This window comes from Bombus impatiens, unplaced genomic scaffold (assembly GCF_000188095.3).
Source record: "Bombus impatiens unplaced genomic scaffold, BIMP_2.2 scf_0582, whole genome shotgun sequence".
NCBI lineage: Eukaryota > Metazoa > Arthropoda > Insecta > Hymenoptera > Apidae > Bombus > Bombus impatiens.
The window spans coordinates 363,941-383,501 of record NT_177001.1 but is presented as its reverse complement, the minus strand read 5'-3'; the positions used below and the strand labels follow the sequence as shown (position 1 = coordinate 383,501).

At 33.9% G+C, this 19,561-nt stretch overlaps 1 protein-coding gene across 6 annotated transcripts in view; it reads left to right on the top strand.

Annotated features, from left to right (window-relative positions):
- Positions 1–19,561, top strand: part of LOC100749922 (growth hormone secretagogue receptor type 1) — a 74,279-nt gene that overhangs the window by 24,859 nt on the left and 29,859 nt on the right. The gene's annotated exons all lie outside the window — the stretch shown is intronic.

The following is a 19,561-nucleotide window of genomic DNA, read 5'->3' as shown; positions in this document are numbered from 1 at the left end:
TTGGTTTTTTTTTTTTTTTTTTTTTTTTGATGGAATTAGAGGAACGAATGGATGATTTTTTTCTTTTCATGGTACAGTCAATTTTTATACGCAGATTATTTTTTTGCACGAAACTGAAGAGGATCGTGGAGTTTTTAGAAGTAGTTTTTGTATACCTATAGTAAAGTACAACCATCTATGGATCACTATATAAAAATTTTACGATGGAATTAGATAGACATATTATAAATTAAAATAGCAGTAGTAGTAGTAAGTGGAATAATAATACGTATAATATAATATAATACATACAATATAAGAGAAAATAAGATGACAGTCTAAATAGGTTTCAGTGAGATTTTCAGAGAAGGGATGATATGATGTAACCTCCTTTGTAATATGAATTACTAGATCGTAATAAATGTTGACAAGTATAGAGGAATTAAATTCCTACAACATGAATATCTCTGTAGATCTACGATAATATAAGTACCTAGATATTAATAGATCTTAACAAATCTACAAATGTAGTTAGAAATTTATGTTACGTTCATCCACTTGTTTCGCACCTACTGTTAAGTATTCAGTGACTTGCAAATAACGATAGAGAAAGTCTTTCCGAAATAATTATCAGGGACTAATGCAATTTTGTGATACATTGGCAGTTTGATATCCACGGGCAATCGAACCGTTCCAGTGAATTGTCGAGGTAAATCGAATCGATTTTAGATTCACGGCGTTGATTATCGGTTCGTATAACGGTGGAAAATCGCGCGAATGGCCAACAGCGATCGAGGAAACGGCCGTTTGTTAAGCAATTAATTTGCCACGAATCCGCATTAATTAGCCATCCGGGTCGAATTCGTATTTCATTCGCCCATGGACGAGAAAATCTATGCTATCCTTAATTCAATTCTGACACTGTCAGTTTAGCGTCGTTTCGTTGGATGCTAGCCAAGATAGTGTAACTGTTTGAAATCATCATTATTGATGTCAAAGTGGGAGAATTACGTGGTATTGTGACACGTCTTAAGATAAGGAGAAATTAATAATTATCGATGAATGTATACATAATCTCATAACTATGAAACCATACAAACTTTTCACTCCTACGTTTTGTTAGGTATTTTTATATGTCCACGTGATAACGAAATATATCATTTTTTAAGAAACTATTTTCTAGATTAATCGGTCGATAACTGTATAATCAGTCACAGACTACGAATATGAAGTATACGATAATAATACGAGCCTCGCACAAGACGAGCAGCTTCACTTTTTATTAATTTCTTAATTTCGTTACATAAGCATACGATTAATGTTCAATTCCCATGAAATAGATGACTTTCTTCTATAAGTTTATTTATTGCAACATGATGACAGATTGTATATATTGGTTTGGCAACTAAGTGATTACGGATTTTGTCAATACCTAACGACAGAATCCGCAATCACTTAGTTGCCAATCCAATATCCAAGAGAGAGTACTCTTTATAACGCTTGATAAATGAAAGGAATCTTCATTTAAATTCTATCTTTTTAGTCCTGTTCGTAAGAATACAAATTTGCATAAAAATTCGCAGTCTAGTCAGTCTTTTAGAAATGCATAATTTCATTGCACGCAGCGACGGGCAATAGAAAGTTTATAGTTGACACACTATGAATTTTAGTAACTTTCCTACTGAGAGATTTTTACTGTCTGTCTTAGTAAATAGACATTTCGGGAACACCAGTTTTAAGTTAATTCGTGTGTAGTTAAAACTACCAAACTGGGATAATAAGTTTCCTTATCTTCAGTTTCAGCGAGTGTTTACCAGGGACATACGGCCGTATGATATTTTACTACTTCTGTGAAAAGCGTATAGAAAACGAGGTCAGACACTTTTCATTTATTCGTAAGAATTCTGCCAGACAGTTACTAAAATGACTGTATACTCTGGATAAAAGCAACATTCGGTTGCAGAGCTGAGCGTTCCGCTAACACGATTCGTTTTGAACATGAAACATACTTCGCACCTAGTTAACTTGAAAACGCAAGAACGCGAATGATGTTGCGGAGAAGCCGCGTAACACCATGTTTCCACTTTTCACCTCATTTAACTGTTACGCGAGGCTGTACGTTTATTCGAAATGACTTTGCGTGAAATTGGAAGAGCTTTCGAGATTATGTTAGCCCTTCTCCTTCTTGTTTCTTGGATTATTATTATTAACAGACTGCTGATTTTTATACGATCTCATGTTTTTGAGAATATAATTTAAAACATAGAACCTCGTAATGGAACATCGTTACATATCGAGTGTTATACAAAGCATTATACTTTGAATATTTTATATAGTTTTTCATACTATGTGCATTCTGTGCAATTTTACACTTTTGAATTTCCTAGAAATACGTAAGAATCCGCACTATGATTAATAGTTTGTTTGTAAGTGAATATTTCAGGGATCATATTATATAGAACCTGATAAAAAAAGGTTTCACTGGAAATAATAAGAGCGTGGAAAATACCATTTGTATATTTCGCTCCTATATTTTTCATTTGTCAAAATTACCATATTTATTGAACAGTCGCTAGGTTCTTGCAAGGTCGAATAATTTTTCGCTAGATTAGACCCGAATAGTAAATCATAATGGTAACGCTTGACTACTTGGACTTTCCTGCCACGTATGCGGTACTAAGGGTATTAATTTCAGGGGTTGCCTTTCTTTCCTAAATATTCCGTTTGTGCTGATACAGAATGACATATTCATCGATTTCACGATGAATTCACCGCTTTATGAAACACCCAATACCTTTGATCTCGAATCTCGTTTCATCGTTCAACGTTACGTTATATCGATGAATTTATTAGAAAATAATTTCGAAACTTTATTTTGCAACATCCATGGAAATAATTACGTGATTCTGTAAAAAGAATTCTACAACGAAGACATTTCTATTATGTTGGAAATTATCAAGCTGGAACGACTAATTTTAGGTTTAATACATCGGATAGTTTAGTACGAAATAATTCAAATATCTTATTATTTCGAACAATTCAAATGTTTCGAAGATATTTTATATTATTATATTTTATGATATAAAAGAGGAAAGATGAAGCGGAAATTGAATTTTAGGTAAGGAATAATTAAGATATAACATAATTAATTAACGCACAATAGTTGCATTTGTTTATCCGAGCTTTGACATTTGGTACATTCGAAAGTTTATAATGATAATGTCTGAGAGTTAAACGTAATGTACAGTATCTATGATATATAATTGAAAACATTGTTTCGTTTAAGAGGAAGTGTCATTCTTATTCGTCAACACCCTGTTGAGTGCAACACAGCAGTTTCTTTTAATTTACGTTCCAACAAGCGATCATTAGTTGTTCACATTTTGAGTCTACATTTAGAGCTTATAAATCACATAATTTTCTTCAAGCGTCGAGTCCGTGCTTTCAACAGCTTTTATGGCGTATTTTCCGAGTATGATTTTATAAAAATATCTATTCGCGTCATTAAAGGCTGAAATTTATTTAAAGTGAATGAGAATTCTAAATTCCTAAAAATTTGATTTATTTCTAAATCTCTGAAATATTTATTTCCTGAATTTGTAAGTTGTAATTCTGCTGCCTTTCAACATTTCCTTTCGTACTGTTCCTTTACGAAATTTCCACTATCGTTGTTTCACTATCTGTTTTTTAAACATCAACAGGAGAAGAATACAGACTGCAGTAAAGTGGCAAAATGAGAGAATAACAGCAGTAAGAAACGTAGAAATAAAGCGAGTGTTTATTGTCATTAGTTGTAATATCACGCAAGTTAATCAGATAATGTTGTGACAGAGAGACGTTCTTTCGTTTCACAATAAAAGTTCATAGACTATACCTTTCCCGCTCTATGTTTGATATTTCAAGATTTTACATTGTCAAACGTGGGTGTTGACTATTTTTTACTCTCATTGTATCTTATTTGTACACTTAAGGCTGGTTAATTTGAAATTTCTAGGCGAAATTTCAGCTGGCAATGTTATGGAACAATTTTCCAATTTCTTAAATATATTTATTTAATTATATATAACATATATAATATAGAATCAATAAAAAATGTATAATTTCATTCTTCTTTGCTATTATTAATTTTAGCATCCTCTGTTCTGTTCTTTGTTCTGAAATTTTTATTATGTAAATTCTACATAAAACATAATTTTACATTTCATCAAACTACTTTGTGGTGAGAAAAACATTTAATAGAAATTCCACGTGCATTTGTCGAGTTGTTATTCGCGAAGAATATCGTTAAATAATAATATGGTACGAAAGACATAAAAAACATAATAGAATATAATAAGAACTAAAAGTATGGGAATTATCGTTGTTGAAACATTGTTCTTCAAAATGACACAGGAGAATCGATTTATCCTACGTAAGCTCATCCTTTAAAAGTTCTTAACACTCACGCAGTCGGAGTAATTTAATTTCCTCATTCTGTCAAAACTGAAAGCTGCTTGAACAGGAATAAGACTAAAAGCTGGATGTCTCAGAGACATCTGCCATTAACAGAATACAGATTTGAATATTTACCTTGAAATATCATAGCTACCTGCTATTTCAAGTTAAGATAGGAAGGATCGGTTGTTACATTAACAATGATCAATTAGGATTTCCAATTAAAATCAGTTCACTATTTTAGTTTCAGAATCAAAGTCAGTTTACAAGTTCCAACCAATGATACAATCGAAATGGTATTTATTGTTCCAGAAAAGAATCGTATGCGTTAACAATAGCAAGGAATCCTTCCTCAGCTTTTATAACAGAAGCGACTGCAATGAATAGTATCACTTGTGAACTATATCATTATTTGCTATTACGTAACTTCCTTCATTTGTTCTTATTCTGTTTCTCAATCACAGGCAAGAAATAATCTGTTTATTGATTGTGGATAATTTTCTTTTACTTTCTTTTTAGTCTCTTTTCTAACTAACTAACTAACTATTGCTATGTATACGAATCTGTTCTCAGTAAAAGCAGAAATCTGTTCGTTCCTTTTTAATCTTCTCTTCTTTCACAGAGAATGTAGCATTTATTATTCGTTTATGGCTCGTTAATTCTACCACATTTTAGAAAAACATGGTGCATTTTATCCTCCATACATCTTAGCCAGTCTTTCTACCAGCTGTATTCATTTCCTCTTTCAGCAAACTTGCTCCAGAGAACACGAAATCTAATAAATGCTCCCGAATTGCATTATCCCCGTAACTTTTTATTCGCATCCATCTGTTCTCTCTTTATCTTAACTCTACCCCAAAAAAAAAAAAATGCACTCGTACACGAAAAGATTTGATAGACCGTTAACCGACATTTCTACAGTATTCCTTTCATTTCCATTCCTCTTATTAAATTCTCTGTCACGAAAACAGTCGACGATCACGGTTCGTCGCCGCTTCGAGTGGAATTAATCAACGATTCTTCCTTCTGAAAATAACCAACCCTATGACTTTGCTCTCACTTTATTCGTTTCCGAATTATACTCTCGTTCCTACTACACACTTTGTTCCATCTTGTAAGTTGCGTTGGCGACTATGTGATTAAAGACTATGATGGTATGCTAGAATAGGTAGATGGTATGGTAGAATAAATACAAATGCAAATTCAAATCCTTACGAATACGTACATTATCTAGAAAAATATTTGTACGTAATTTATTACTCATATGACTTATTATTCACTGATTATTATTCATTGATTATAAACCTCTATTATTCGATACATTCTTGCACTTCTATTAAAAACGCAATATATTTCTTGTTATATTGCATTAAGTACTAAAACCAGTTCTTCTGTATTAATGTTCAATTTCAAAGTTAGCGAAATTCCTAATCAGAGAATGACCCAATTAACAAATTAAATGGTCGCCTGATAAATTCATATAAGTCATAAAATCAACAAATTCTATTATTTAACATAACTTTGTCGTATTATGTATACGTAATTGTTTGTTATTTACAATGTCCGAGTAATATCTTCCTTTCGTTGTTCCTTTGAAAGCGTTTAACACCTCGTGGAATTTATGGTAATGGCAGCTATCCCCAAAATCGTCCTCAGAACACGATATTATACTTCTCTTCTTTTTTTTCTGCGTCACGATAAAACATTTTTCGTTACGATCGAACGAGTGCAGAAAATAGGCATGTTGATGGAATCAAGAAGTACGGAGATTCAAGGGTTCTGTATGCGTTTACCGAGAGTCGAGGGGTTGCATTTGGGGATTTTTCGCTGGGGGAAGAGCGTTTAGGTGTCTGGGTTTTATGAGCCGCGTACGGTTTACGTTAAGTTGCTTTCCATCCCCTCGGCCATCGAGTATTTTCCCCGGAATTCTTAGCGCGTTTCTTCTCGAACGCTGGCCAGCTAGCGCTACGATATTTCAACATTCTGCATGATTTAAATGACTTCAATTTTTTTCCAACCTTTTAAAGCGTACAGTACTTCGTCAACGTTTCTTCCGACCTCCAAGCTTGCTCTTCGAATCTTTTATTCTTAATTCGCGTTTCAATATGATGCTCCTTGGAAAGTGCAGTTTTTTCTTAAAACCCCATTCGTGAAAGATCAAATTCAATTTTATATTTGTATTTATTCGCGTGGATCCTTTCTACATAAAACTTGTCAAATTTGTTAGGTAATCAAGAGAGTTTCTTTTACGACTTCTGCATCATCCTTTTTTGTCATAAACGACGCAACTTTCTCGATTGCCTGATAGAACCCATCACTACGCGATTCTGTAACTCTGTTTTCCTTTCATTTCTCGATTTCTACGACACTTCGTAAATTTCTCGATTACCGCGATACCTCACAAATTTCTCGATTGTTATCGGACTTAACTTTCTCCATTTCTACGAGAGTTTACAGATCTCGTCCATAGACTGGCCTATCATGCCGGTTACAAAACAGAGATTCGTTTGTCATGGGCGGGAATGTGATCCAGCAACGATTTCCTCGAAACAGTTGGAAAGTTGGTCGTTTATCGGAATCCCTTGAAATCGTTTGCTACGGCAACTTGTGTAAAATGTAGCTGTTCCCCACTCGAGAATCTCGTCAAAGGAACTTTATTCGCCTCGTGTGAACTAAAACCACTGGCCGGCCTGCCAACATCTCGATTTACCAGCGAGAAATCACTGGGAAACTCCCATCGAAGCTTTCCGTTCCAGTTGCACGCGAGGAAAGCCGTAAAAGCTCGGAGATCGTATTTTATTTCGCGCCCCCTCACGGAATTCGACGTCACTGGCCGTAACGAAATGCAACACAGTATTCACAGCGTTCCACACGCGACGAGAAAAAATTCCACGCAAGTCTGAAAGTTGTAAAGTCTTCGTTACCTGCTGTTTTTTTTTCTTTGAATTTTTGGCGGAAACTAAATGAAATCTAAATAAACTAGATAAAAGACTAAGTAAAATCTCTTTAGAGCGGAATTTATTAAAAATAATGGAAATTTATTGAAATTAATAAAAATGTAGAGACAGTGTTAGTAGAAATTTATTAATAAACAATAAAAATGCATAGATAACGTTAATAGAAATATCGTCAATATTAAGAAGTTTACTATGACAATTATCATTATTTACGTTACAAAGCAGACCGCTCGTGTGAAAAATGTACAAAGTATGATATTTTCTATATTTGTGGGACTAACTTAATAACCGTTTCGTTGCTTTTATTCATCTTCTTCGCACGCTTGCTTCTCCCCTCTTCCCCTAATCCTCCTTTTTCTATTGGGTTGGCAACTAAGTGATTGCGGATTTTGTCATTAGGTGGTATTAACAAAATCCGCAATCACTTAGTTGCCAATCCACTACTTCCCAGTCTTTTGATATTCTTGTGCAGCAATTTTATTTGAAAAATAAATAAAAAAGATCTACATTAAGAACAGCGTATCAATAAAAGTATAACAACGTCTCACGGGACGCACGCTATGTTAAGAATAAAAGAAAGTCGAAAGGGTGGTCCGATCGATATATCGTATATATCGTGTAATAAAACGACACGCCACGGTTGCTTATTACATTTCCTCGTTTATTTCTCTCCAAACGTTTCGCACCTTGTTAGCGGCATCTGCTGTTTGTTTCTTTTACGAGCAACTTCGCGGAGAATCGAGGCATCGCTATTATGTCGTCAGCCTGCTTGTCCATCGAACGACAGCACCTAGGGAAACGCAACAGCTGCGCGTCTTAGATCGGAAGAGAAATTCCCAACTACAGCTCGTCTCCAACACCCTGTTAACTCAAAAACTTTCAAGCGATTCCTCAACCAAGCTACACGCAGTGACATAGTATCGCTGTAATCCTTTGAAATTAGCGACGGATTCAGAATAAATAATTTAAAAAACAGCTTCCTCTTTATATTGAGGTAGCCTACATTTCTATCAAATACGAGATATTGTACAAAGAGTTCGTATGTTCGTGTTTCAATCTTTAATAGAGAATAAACGTTAATAATTGTATTATATACGACGATTCACTGTTGAAAGATTAGTCGTTTTCGCTTTCTGTGGATACTGTGCCAACAATATATTATTATACGTTTGATAGTCGTACGATTTTGCCATTTGTATACGTAGATATAATGTCAGAACGATAGTAGGTATTGTTGGATTATAATTTAATAATGTTGAGAATTGTGGATCGTAATCGCCAAAATAAATATGTAGGAATACTTTCATTACATGTAGAGATGATAATAAAATAGCTTTGTATTTATTTAACATGTGATTTACAAGATGTTCATAGATACCCATTTCATGTGTTTCGGCACTCTTCAAGTCTTACTGTTACGATGCGTGCGAAACAGTCACATTCTTTTGTTCTACGAGACCCTGTGCATACACATACGCGTACTCTCACACGTATATGTGTACCACTACTGCACGGTTGATCCGGCGTAGCACACAAAGTTACATGCATCTCAATAAACAAGTTGTACGGCAATTTAAAATATTTTCGATCTTATTAGTTTGTAGAGATACTGTAGGCTTGTTATAGTCGTACGCTTGCTGCAGATACTGTACCAACAATATATTATTATACGTTTGATAGTCGTACGATATTGCCATTTGTATACGTAGATATAATGTCAGAAGGATAGTAACAATTGGTGAATAGTAATTTAAAAAGCTGTACGACAATTTAAAAAATTGTCAATCTTATCAGTTTTTAGATCGGTGATATAGATGAGTGATAAAATAAAATTAAACGAAATATTCCGAAATAGAGTGATCTAATGCTAAATTGTTACGATTGCCAAATATGTAATAGCACAAACAAGGGTTGCAACACTAAATTCTAACTATAAATATTCCTCATTCGTCTAATCTAATATCTTTCTTAAAATACCTGTTGTTCCTTACGCTATCCCGTATATAAAACATTTTTGTGTATGAAATATTTCACAGGTAAAGTCACTTTTCCTGCCGGCAAGCTAAAAGAATCACGCGACTCTCCGATTTAACTTTAACCAATCGTAAATTCTGGCTAGAGCCGCGTCGTTGCGCCGCGTAAATAAAATCGTCGGTTTCGGATTAGGATCATTAGACTGTCATCGATTATCGCTTTCGTTTCGGTTTAGAAGTATTAAAAACTCGAGATAAAGATCATCTGGCTCGTAAAACGCGATTTTATGCTCATCCTGTCCGTTCTCTTTTAGTTTTGTTTTGGCTGTGCGGAGCAAATGAAAAAAAAAAGAAAAATGAAGAACGAAGGTAAATTTAAGAGTTGCAAAGACTCGAGGATATCGATTTCGATTATACGCACGTCTAAAATAGATAACGAGATTCGGGTCAGCGTGGACTTAAAAGTTCTTAAACGTCACGGTTCTTAGGGTGACATGTGTTACTTTCTTTATGTTTCGAAGCGTTTCCCTCTTCCAACGACTCAAAGAGGTGACATTTCATTCTTAGAAAATAGGAAAGAACGTTCTTTATATCATAAACTTCATGTTTACGTGTATTCTTCTTCGACTGTTTTATCACCGTTTTGATTGTTAAATCATTTCTGCTGTTCGTGTTATGCCTCTAAACGTGTTATGCATTCTTATAGATCCTTCGTAATTCGATGTTTTTACGTCATTATACGTTTCGTTTCCTGTAACATATTATATGTAAGATACAATAATCTGTGTAACGTAAATGATTGTTTTCCATTCTACAGGGTGGTTGGTAACTGGTGGTACAAGCGGAAAGGGGGTGATTCTACGCGAAAAAAGAAGTCGAAAATATAGAATAAAAATTTTTCGTTCGAGGCTTTGTTTTTGTTTGTCGGTACGCGTGGGGTACGTTATAACGGGTCTCACTGTAGATCGTTGTCTCGATGGAAAAATTAAAAAAAAAATTTTTATTCTATATTTTCGACTTCTTTTTTCGCGTAGAATCACCCCCTTTCCGCTTGTACCACCAGTTACCAACCACCCTGTAGAATGGAAAACAATGGAATATAAAAAAGGTTGCATTATACAGAATTCATTGAACAAAACCTATAAATTAGAGTCTCGTATGGACTACATTTACATAATATATCCTGTGTTATGCATATTCCTGTTGTATGAATTTACACAATACTACATCGTTATACGAATATCAACCAGTCCATTAATAACCAATTATCCTATTTTCCAAATGAAAATAAGAAACTCCGATCAATTTTTCATCCCGTGAAAGCAAGCGAGATTCTGGCTAAACAGAGTCAACGAGACAACAATTAAATTTTGCTTAATAACTGTGGAACGAGTACGAAAACCATTAGAACTGTCAACGAATATCGTAAACCAGGCGAAGTTAAAGCGCAACGAAACTGTTCGCACGCTGCGAACAATTTTCAGCGTGTTTCCTTCAGCCGTTTCAGCCAGACCTGTACCCTATTCCTTCCTACCCGAAACTTTCGTGAAAACCATAGTATAGAGAAACGTTTCGTTATTGCAAGCGGAGAAACGGCCGTTTCCCTTTCAGAGGCTGTTAAGTCGTAGCCAAGAAAACGTAGCATGCAAATTAATAAAATAGCCGTGACGTAACCGCTGCTGGTTACCAATTGAATGGATTTATTAGAAGAAGAAAGAGAACTGAAACGGAAAACGAAGAAGAAGAAAATAAGGAAAGTGAAAGAAAGGAATGCCGAGTTCGTTAATGGTATTAATAACATCGGACAAATATGGAAACAACAAGGCGAGGCGATACTCGTTACGAAACGAGCTGTGTTCAGCCTTGGCTATAACTATACTGTGCCATATTGTCTTCGGGGGACCGGCATTTTCTACTTGACCTGCCGGATATATGGGGCACGGCTGCTGGAAAGTACCATCGATATCTCGACATTGCCTCCTGTCATTCGTCTTCTCTTCCCCTTGAATTTTTCGTTGTCGCACATTTCCTTCGACTTTATTTCTTCTACTAAACGATTAACGATAGATTTATGAATTTACGGTTTACATATGCCTGGCTACATATGGTATTTTACTTCGATTCAATTGCTTGGCTTCGGTTGAAAATATCTATCTTGGGTTCTTTTGTACAATTATATTATTATACTATTTCGCGTTGAATAAATAATCAACTCGTAACATGCAAAATTTTCTTCTTTTCTTATTAAATTTCTGAGAGAATTTTGTTAGCGTTGGCAATTTCTAACGTTTTATTTATAGCAATTATTTCAGGCAAAATTTAGAAATAGTTACTATTTTAACTTGATTAATTAAAGAGTTCTTTCATTCTAGAAATACAATTTTTTTGAGGCTGTGTAAAGATTTCTTTCTTATTCATTATTAGTTATAATAGAGACACATCTCTGACGTTTTATAGAAAATATAATAAAATAGAATATAATAAAATATGTAAATAAAAATATAACCAAATTCTATAAGAAAGAAGGTATAACGCGGTAAAATTGGAAACAAATTTTGTAAGAAAATATAATACACTGAAGATGAAATAAAATTTTAAGCAACGCAAATACATCTGTGACTTAATTAGATGATAAGTTGTTGAAACACAACGTTGTAATTATGCAATAGTATACTAAAAAAGTTAATTGTTCTTTTGATTAGTACTTAATCATACGCCGGGTTTGATTAGAAAAGCTTTGATTTTATACCACTTTGAACCTGTTAATCACTTGCTAAAGTTGGTAAAAGGGACAACTAACGAAGGATAATTTCTCTAGAAATTTCTCAGAGACAAAGCAGATTTCGTTTACGAGAGGAAAGTCAAGCTCGAAAAACTTTCGAACTTTTGTATACGTTCAATTTATTTATACTCTCATTCAATAGTTGGAAACCTGTAAAGACTTCAACAAAAATAATGACTTTCTTTATTAAATAAATAAGTTTTTTCATAATATAGTTATTTTATGGTATTGAAACTGTAATTAATTATATTTACAATTCAACGTTACCACTATGATATTGTCGCTTTTCAGAAAAATGTATGAAAAACGTTGTTTATCCTAAAACATTGTTTATCCTAATTTATGCACGCGTGTCCATAATAATTTACTGAAATATTATAAATGTCTTTTATTACGATGCATGTCATCAAACCATTTCCGGAAGAGTATTAAAACACTGTGACGATCCTCCTACGCTCGCCATTGGAGAGATTAAAATTAAAAACATAATTCTTGACAATCCTGGCTTAACTATCCTTTTCTATAAACAGGTATATTGTCTATCTTGGGTTCTTTTGTACAATTATATTATTATACTATTTTGCGTTGAATAAATAATCAACTGCTTCGTAACATGCAAAATTTGCTTCTTTTCTTAATAAATTTCTTGCTCTCACGTGGGAGAATTTTGTTAGCATTGGCAAAATTTAGAAATTGAAATCTGCGCAGTAATTGTAATTAATTTAACTTGATTAATTAAATAATTAACCAAATCTGCAGTTACAAAGAGTTAAAGAAAAAATTCCAGTAGAATCGTTCAAATTTTCCCAATTTAGTAAATTAATAACTGCGGATACCTAATCTTCTAAAGCAGACTCTAAACTTATAAATACAGAAAACTCCAACTTGATTATCATGGAGCGAAGAAAGTAAGAAAGAATTGTACGGATTAGAGGTTTCCAAGTTATTTTCCGCGGTCGAGGGATCCTCTGGAAGGTATTCTGCGAAAGTCCTTCTAATTTTTCACGTTACCCTATTTCCAGACGTCGAGGTATCAGCAGGGTTTAGCTACCCTACAGGAATTTCAATCTTTCCTGGTCTTCGAGAAAGAACCTGTTCCCCAAAAAACTTTGGAGGAAATTTACGATCTACGATAGAGAAAGGGGTTGATTTTGTTCCGGAGTCATGAAGCGAACGCTGGCGCTTCTGCAACCTATTGTGGTCACACGTGGTTCCTTCAAAGTGTTTTGAACACGTAGAAACTGAATAACTGCGTCGCTCGAATGTGTTTCATAGAATATCAGTGGTCGAAGTCGAAAGATATTCGAAATAATAAATTGAGAATTTTTTCATAGAAATTTTGTAGATGTACAATATACAATATAAGTGTACAGATACAATACACAGATCTTCGTATAAAATTCTCTATAAATCTATAAAGAACGAGATTTTCCATTGAATTTTTTGTAAAATATAACTGTCAGCTCTTATCGAGTCTTAAGTATACCATGAATCATAAATTTAAAAAATAGTTATAATGGAGAAAAAGAAATAATGCAATAAAAATAAATAATACAAATAAACACAACACATAAAGGTCCGTTTTCAACGGAACAAAAGTATTAGTACGCTTACGATTTTACGATACAAATTTGTTCTAACATTTGATATTTTTAATATGCATTTCTGTTTTTTATAATAGCTTTCAGACGATTAGGAATTCTACTAATTTTTTCTGATTTTTCCATTTATTTTTTGCTCAAGGAATACTTTCTTCAGATCCTACTGACACATAATATGATCTGCTTTAAATCCATCCTCATAATTCAAACGAAAAATGCTCAGTAGGATTTAGGTCTGGGGATTGTGGGGTAGTAGCTAACGTATGCAGTATATTAAAAATGATTCATTATCTAACAATATAGGCTCACTTTTTGAGATCATTATCCTGTTAAAAGATAATAACTTTGTCCTAAATTTTATTTTTTCTTCTTCTTTTCCTTGGGATATTTAAATAATTGCATTTGCGCATTTCAATAACAAAAACAAGCCTTCCATACTCCAAAAAATCGCACACACCCCCATATCATTAAGCCACCACCCCTTTGTTTAACGGTTTGGACAATGTCTTTTTCATTTAATTTAGTTCAGTTTTATTGGGTTGGCAACTAAATGATTGCGGATTTTGTCAATACCACCTAACGACAAAACCTGCAATCACTTAGTTGCCAACCCAATATTTTCGTGTACTTAATTAATAACGAATAGCAATTATTTTTTTTTTTTTATTAATTTTGTTAATGCGTGATTTTCGACTTGCAATTCTTGTTTCACATACTACAGTTTTGTGTGTTCTTCGAACTGTTATAAAGTGTATTTCCATGTTAGGTTCGTTTTTTTTACTATTCAAGCTATTTTTGAGAATATAGTCTTAGGTACTTTTTTTATTATATTAACAATTTTTCTTTTTTCTCGGTCTGTAAGCTTCTGAGGACGTTCGCTTCGTGCATTTGTTACTTTTTCTCAGCAAAGTATTGCATTTGTTATATCTCCTTTGCCAACAAATCGCTCTATCACGTCTCTTTCAATAAAACGACTTCTAGTAATAACTTTTCCTATTTCCGAATAGGGTTTTCCTTGCTTATAAAAATCCAATACAATCTTTCATCAATTGTTCTTTTTTATTTTTCTATTTTTATTTTTCTATTATTATTCTTTTTTGTTTTGTTCCATTATTCAGGTTTTTCCTTTTTCCTGCGAGATACTGTTGGGAATTTTAAGAAACGATGCTCAGTTTGATTGCAGGAATAACAGGCATGTCAACATTGCAAATGTTTAGGTAGAATACACGTAACAACAAATTTTTCAAGTGTGCCAATACTATTGTTCCACTGAAAACGGATCTTTATGGGTATTTCTTTTTTTCTTTATTGTAACTTATATTTACATTATAGTGCTTAAACCTTACAATGGACAGTTACATTTCACAAAAAATTAAATGCAGTATCATATTCTTTACAGATTCACAAAGAATTTTACTAGCACTTTTGTTAATTGTTGTTTTGTTTGTTTTGACACTGTATTTATTTATTTGGAAGAATTTGCATGATCTAAAGCTTTCTGAAAAAAAGTATTTACAAAGGTATCAGAGTAGTCCAAGTGACCAATACATAATTTTTTATTTAATTTTATATATAAATTTATGCAGTTTTGAGCATTTTAATAGTTTTTTGTAAAACATGTGCTGTGTATATTTTGATTTGTCTGGCACAAGTTTTATAGTTTAGTCGTTGGTAGTAATATCGTTAAAATTTAATCTAGATGAAAATTTTGACGTGAAAATTTGTTCAACATAGAATTTACTTAGTATCGAAATTTCTTATTTCAACTATGCGATACTAATCTTGAGGAAAATAACAATGAGTCAAAATTCTTGATACTTCAAGCAGAAAACGAATTAAACGGACGGTCCATTCTATTCTCAATGAAAATTTTGCTCTCTACAGAGGACCACGGATACCCTACAAGAACATGTTAAAAATATATCATCGATCCCTCTTGAGCTACCATAAAGACTTATCATCCGAACTTACGTTGAACACATGACACAAGAAGATACCAAAGCCAAACTAACTACGTGCCTAATGTATTTTCAAAGAAAACATTTTTGCGGGAAAGTGGCAGCGAAATGGTTGCTTCTATCAAACACTTCTCTCAGATTCTTGCATATTAACCCTCGAATATTATATTTGGATAATGCAATTAATTTTGTTTGATCATCTATACCTCACGCAAACCTTTTAAGTAGAAATAACAAAGTTATTGAACAGTATAAAAGAAAGCTATCATAGTAAAAGATAAAGTTACCGATGAATAGCGCGTGTCTCGAAGTCAGACGAAGATGAAAAATAAGAAAATTGTGCGCGGCAGCTGCAGTTTTTAGAGAATCGTGTTTGCAAACGCGTGAAATCAAAATAAAAATAGGTGAAAAATATAAAATATCGCAAGCTTGCAATTTTTCTTACATTTACAAAATCTTGTCGTCTTCGTTTTTCTTCTCTAACATTACCTCCGAACTTAGTTTTCAATTCAATCGATGCCTTAAGTCTCGTTTCCATGTGGTGGCTACTTTGTGGGGAAAGATGGCGGTGATCGCTACAATATCTCAAGCGATCCCGTGGGCTTTAGAAAAACGCTACTCCACCTTGTCGCGATAGATTTGCGAAGTAAAACTCCGTGAAAGTTCCCGGCGGTTCGATTCGAAGCGAAAAATCCAACCTTGTGCGTCTCCCACGCAAAAATGTATATACACTTTTTTAAAAGATGGACAGAAAAAGAGTTTTCTAAGGTAGCAACACCCTAACCTAAAGTTAGACCATTTCTTAAATTCTTCCACCTTATCGTATACCATATTTGACTTAAGGATACAGAGAAATTTTCATCACAGTGTACGTGAGAAATAAAAAATTTGACCCCTCGAATTAGTTTTTGAGTTAGGTCCGCATCAACTTTGGGTTAACTTTATATTTGGATTAGGTTAGGTTAGAATTTGGGTTAGTGGACGTAACGGACGACATCAGTCGACCAATTCATTCTTCTCACGTTCTTACGGAGATAAAGTTCACCCCCCGTATGTTCACCCTTATTTGTTAGTGTCGAATGATACGGTTTATCTGGGAACAATCAATCGTCAGGTAGATGATGATACACAGTGTGTGTCAAAAATATAGGAAAAATTATGTCAATGTTCTATTTCACAGTAATATGTAGTACAGTTGAAATCGATTTAACGCATACAGTAGAATTGGTTGGAAAGGACCAGAAAGTTAAGTACTAAATTTTTTGCATCCATATATTAATATATTCCATATAATTCTTCATATAATATTCCATTTATATCAACTTTTATCCTTCCTGTTATTTTGTCAATGCCGCAGTTGCTTGTTCTTTTATTCCACGTCTTTGGCATCGGTCGTTACATTTATTGGTTAGAATAAAGTCTTTTAGAAAAGAAAACGCTTCGCGGAGAGGAACTTTCTATTAAAGAAAAAGCAATGACCGATGCTTTTCGCATTGAATGCAGGGAATACGGTTATATTGCTCTGTTATTGTTACGTTATTGTTATAGTTGTTATAGTTATTGTTATACTCTGAACCGTTCAAAGATCGCAATTGTATAGATCGCCTTGTGTCGCAAGGAAACGTAATCTTGGAGACAAGAAGAGTCCACGTCGAGCGCGAAAATTATGAGATGAACGTAAAACACTAAGAATAACACGTAATTCATTGACTTCATCAAAGTCATTGACCGATATTAAGAATTAATGTAAAAAGAGAAGCATCGAAATTAAAAATTCCTGGTAAAGAGACAAGATTTTCTTCCTCGCAAGCTGAAAAACAGTTAATTACAATCTATTTTCTTTCGAACTATTTTTTAATAATAACTTTGTCTGTAGCTAATTTTCGGTAATGAAAGAAAGTTTAACTCAGTCAGCCCGGCCGGTTACAATTATTACGATCGGCGTAGGAAGGAAACAGAATATTTTTCGAAACGCAATTTTAGAGGCGTCCGGGTTTGCGCGAGGTTTTCCGTTTCTGGCGTTGCTTTCATCTCAAACAGAACGAATAATATCGATTGCACGGATATGCTGGATAATTATTAAAAACACCTTCGCATAGAAAATAATGATAAAAACTCAATATTTGTACGAGACTATGCACCCATCGGCCAGCAGTTTACGCCGGTCTTCGGAAAATATTCCTCTTTTGGAATTGCCTGCAGTGGAAAATATGTGGGGTATGCTAGTTTGCTGGATTCATTCGAAAAATCGAAAGTATGACAAGATTGTGGAATTAAAGGATGCGATTATTGAAGCGTGGAACACCATAGACGATAAAATAATAAAAAAAAATTTCATTTCCATTATAGAAGATCGGATTTTCGGTTTAATTCGCAGAGGATGAAACTTAACAAATTATTAAAAATTTGCATTTCTACCTAACAATTGAAACAAAGAAACTTTTCTGCCACTTGGATTATTTATGTTATATTTTTGTTAATTATATTTTTAATTTACCATCTTAATATTGATAAATTTTTAATCATTTTGTAAATATTTCTTTTTATCGCTGTATTTGACGTAAGAAGAAAATACGAGCGTGATCTTTTCCAGCGCGGCAGGTTATTACAATTTTATGCAGTTGCTGTATTTATGATACTCGCTATTCTTTGATCCGTGATATCGAGTTTATCCTAATTAATCATGTCAGTCGTGAATTAACGCGCGATCTAACTTCTTATATCGTGAAAATGTCACTTTTTTCAGAAGCCAAATGTGAAGGATAAATCTCGAAATAAATAAACGACGTTCGAGTTTAAGTTTCAATTTATCGATTATTGTTAACAAACAGAATGAGAATGGCGATCCAGTTAATTTGAGGTTGCGAAGCAGCAATATTTCAAGATTTCAATCGTTCGACCGCATCGCATTTTCGTTGTAATCTAAATAATTTAAGGAACGAATTTGATAGGGGACATGGTACAGATCCAAACGATCGGTCATATGAAATAACGACACGTGTGCATTTTCCACGGAGCTGATAGCGAGACCTCGTCGCAAATCGAGACCATTTTAAAGTCAAAGAGAAACAACTGGCCAAGAGGAAGGTGGATAAGAGAACGTTGTTTGTCCAGCGATATAATACCACGTGTGTCCATTAAACTATCTGTTTACGCAAATTCATATTCGAGCTTTAACGACCTCCTGTGACGACGTTTATCGAGTTATTCGTTTCTAAACGTTGATTCCGTGTTTTCCAGTCATATCCGGCCTTCTTCGTTTTACGATGTCGCATCCTACGATCACGAGAGATTCATAGCGAATTTATCGTTGAAATAATAAGAGAAATATATAAAATACCCAAAATATGGTACTCCTTATGATGCCAAGTAAAACTATTCTATACTTATATTACAATTTTTTATTGTATTCGTAGAAACACGACTGTACGCTTTTCTGGTAATTGCAGCAAATGTTCATTAAACTATGAAAGTTGTCATATACATTGCAGAAGGTTCTTTACGCTGCGTGAAACAGTTAAACGTGTATTAAGAAGAAATCACACGAATATTCTGTATTTACTTGTGACTCGTGTAAGACTAAATATAAAATTAGAACAGAAAAATAGGATTAAAAGGGACACTTGCCTGACGACGTTTCAAAGAACAGCAAGATACCCCGCGATTCCTGGAACTCGTTAATTCGGTGATATTCCACGAGGCTGCTGTTTAGAGCGCAGCCTAAAAAAAATAAGAAAAATAAAGAAAAGAAAGGAAGAAGAGGTGCGGGCCTACTCATTTTCCGTGAGGGAATGCACGCTTACTCATTTTTACCGAACGAATCGTTGAGCCTGGTAAACAGAGGAATATTTACGGAGGCGCGTACTGCCGTATGATT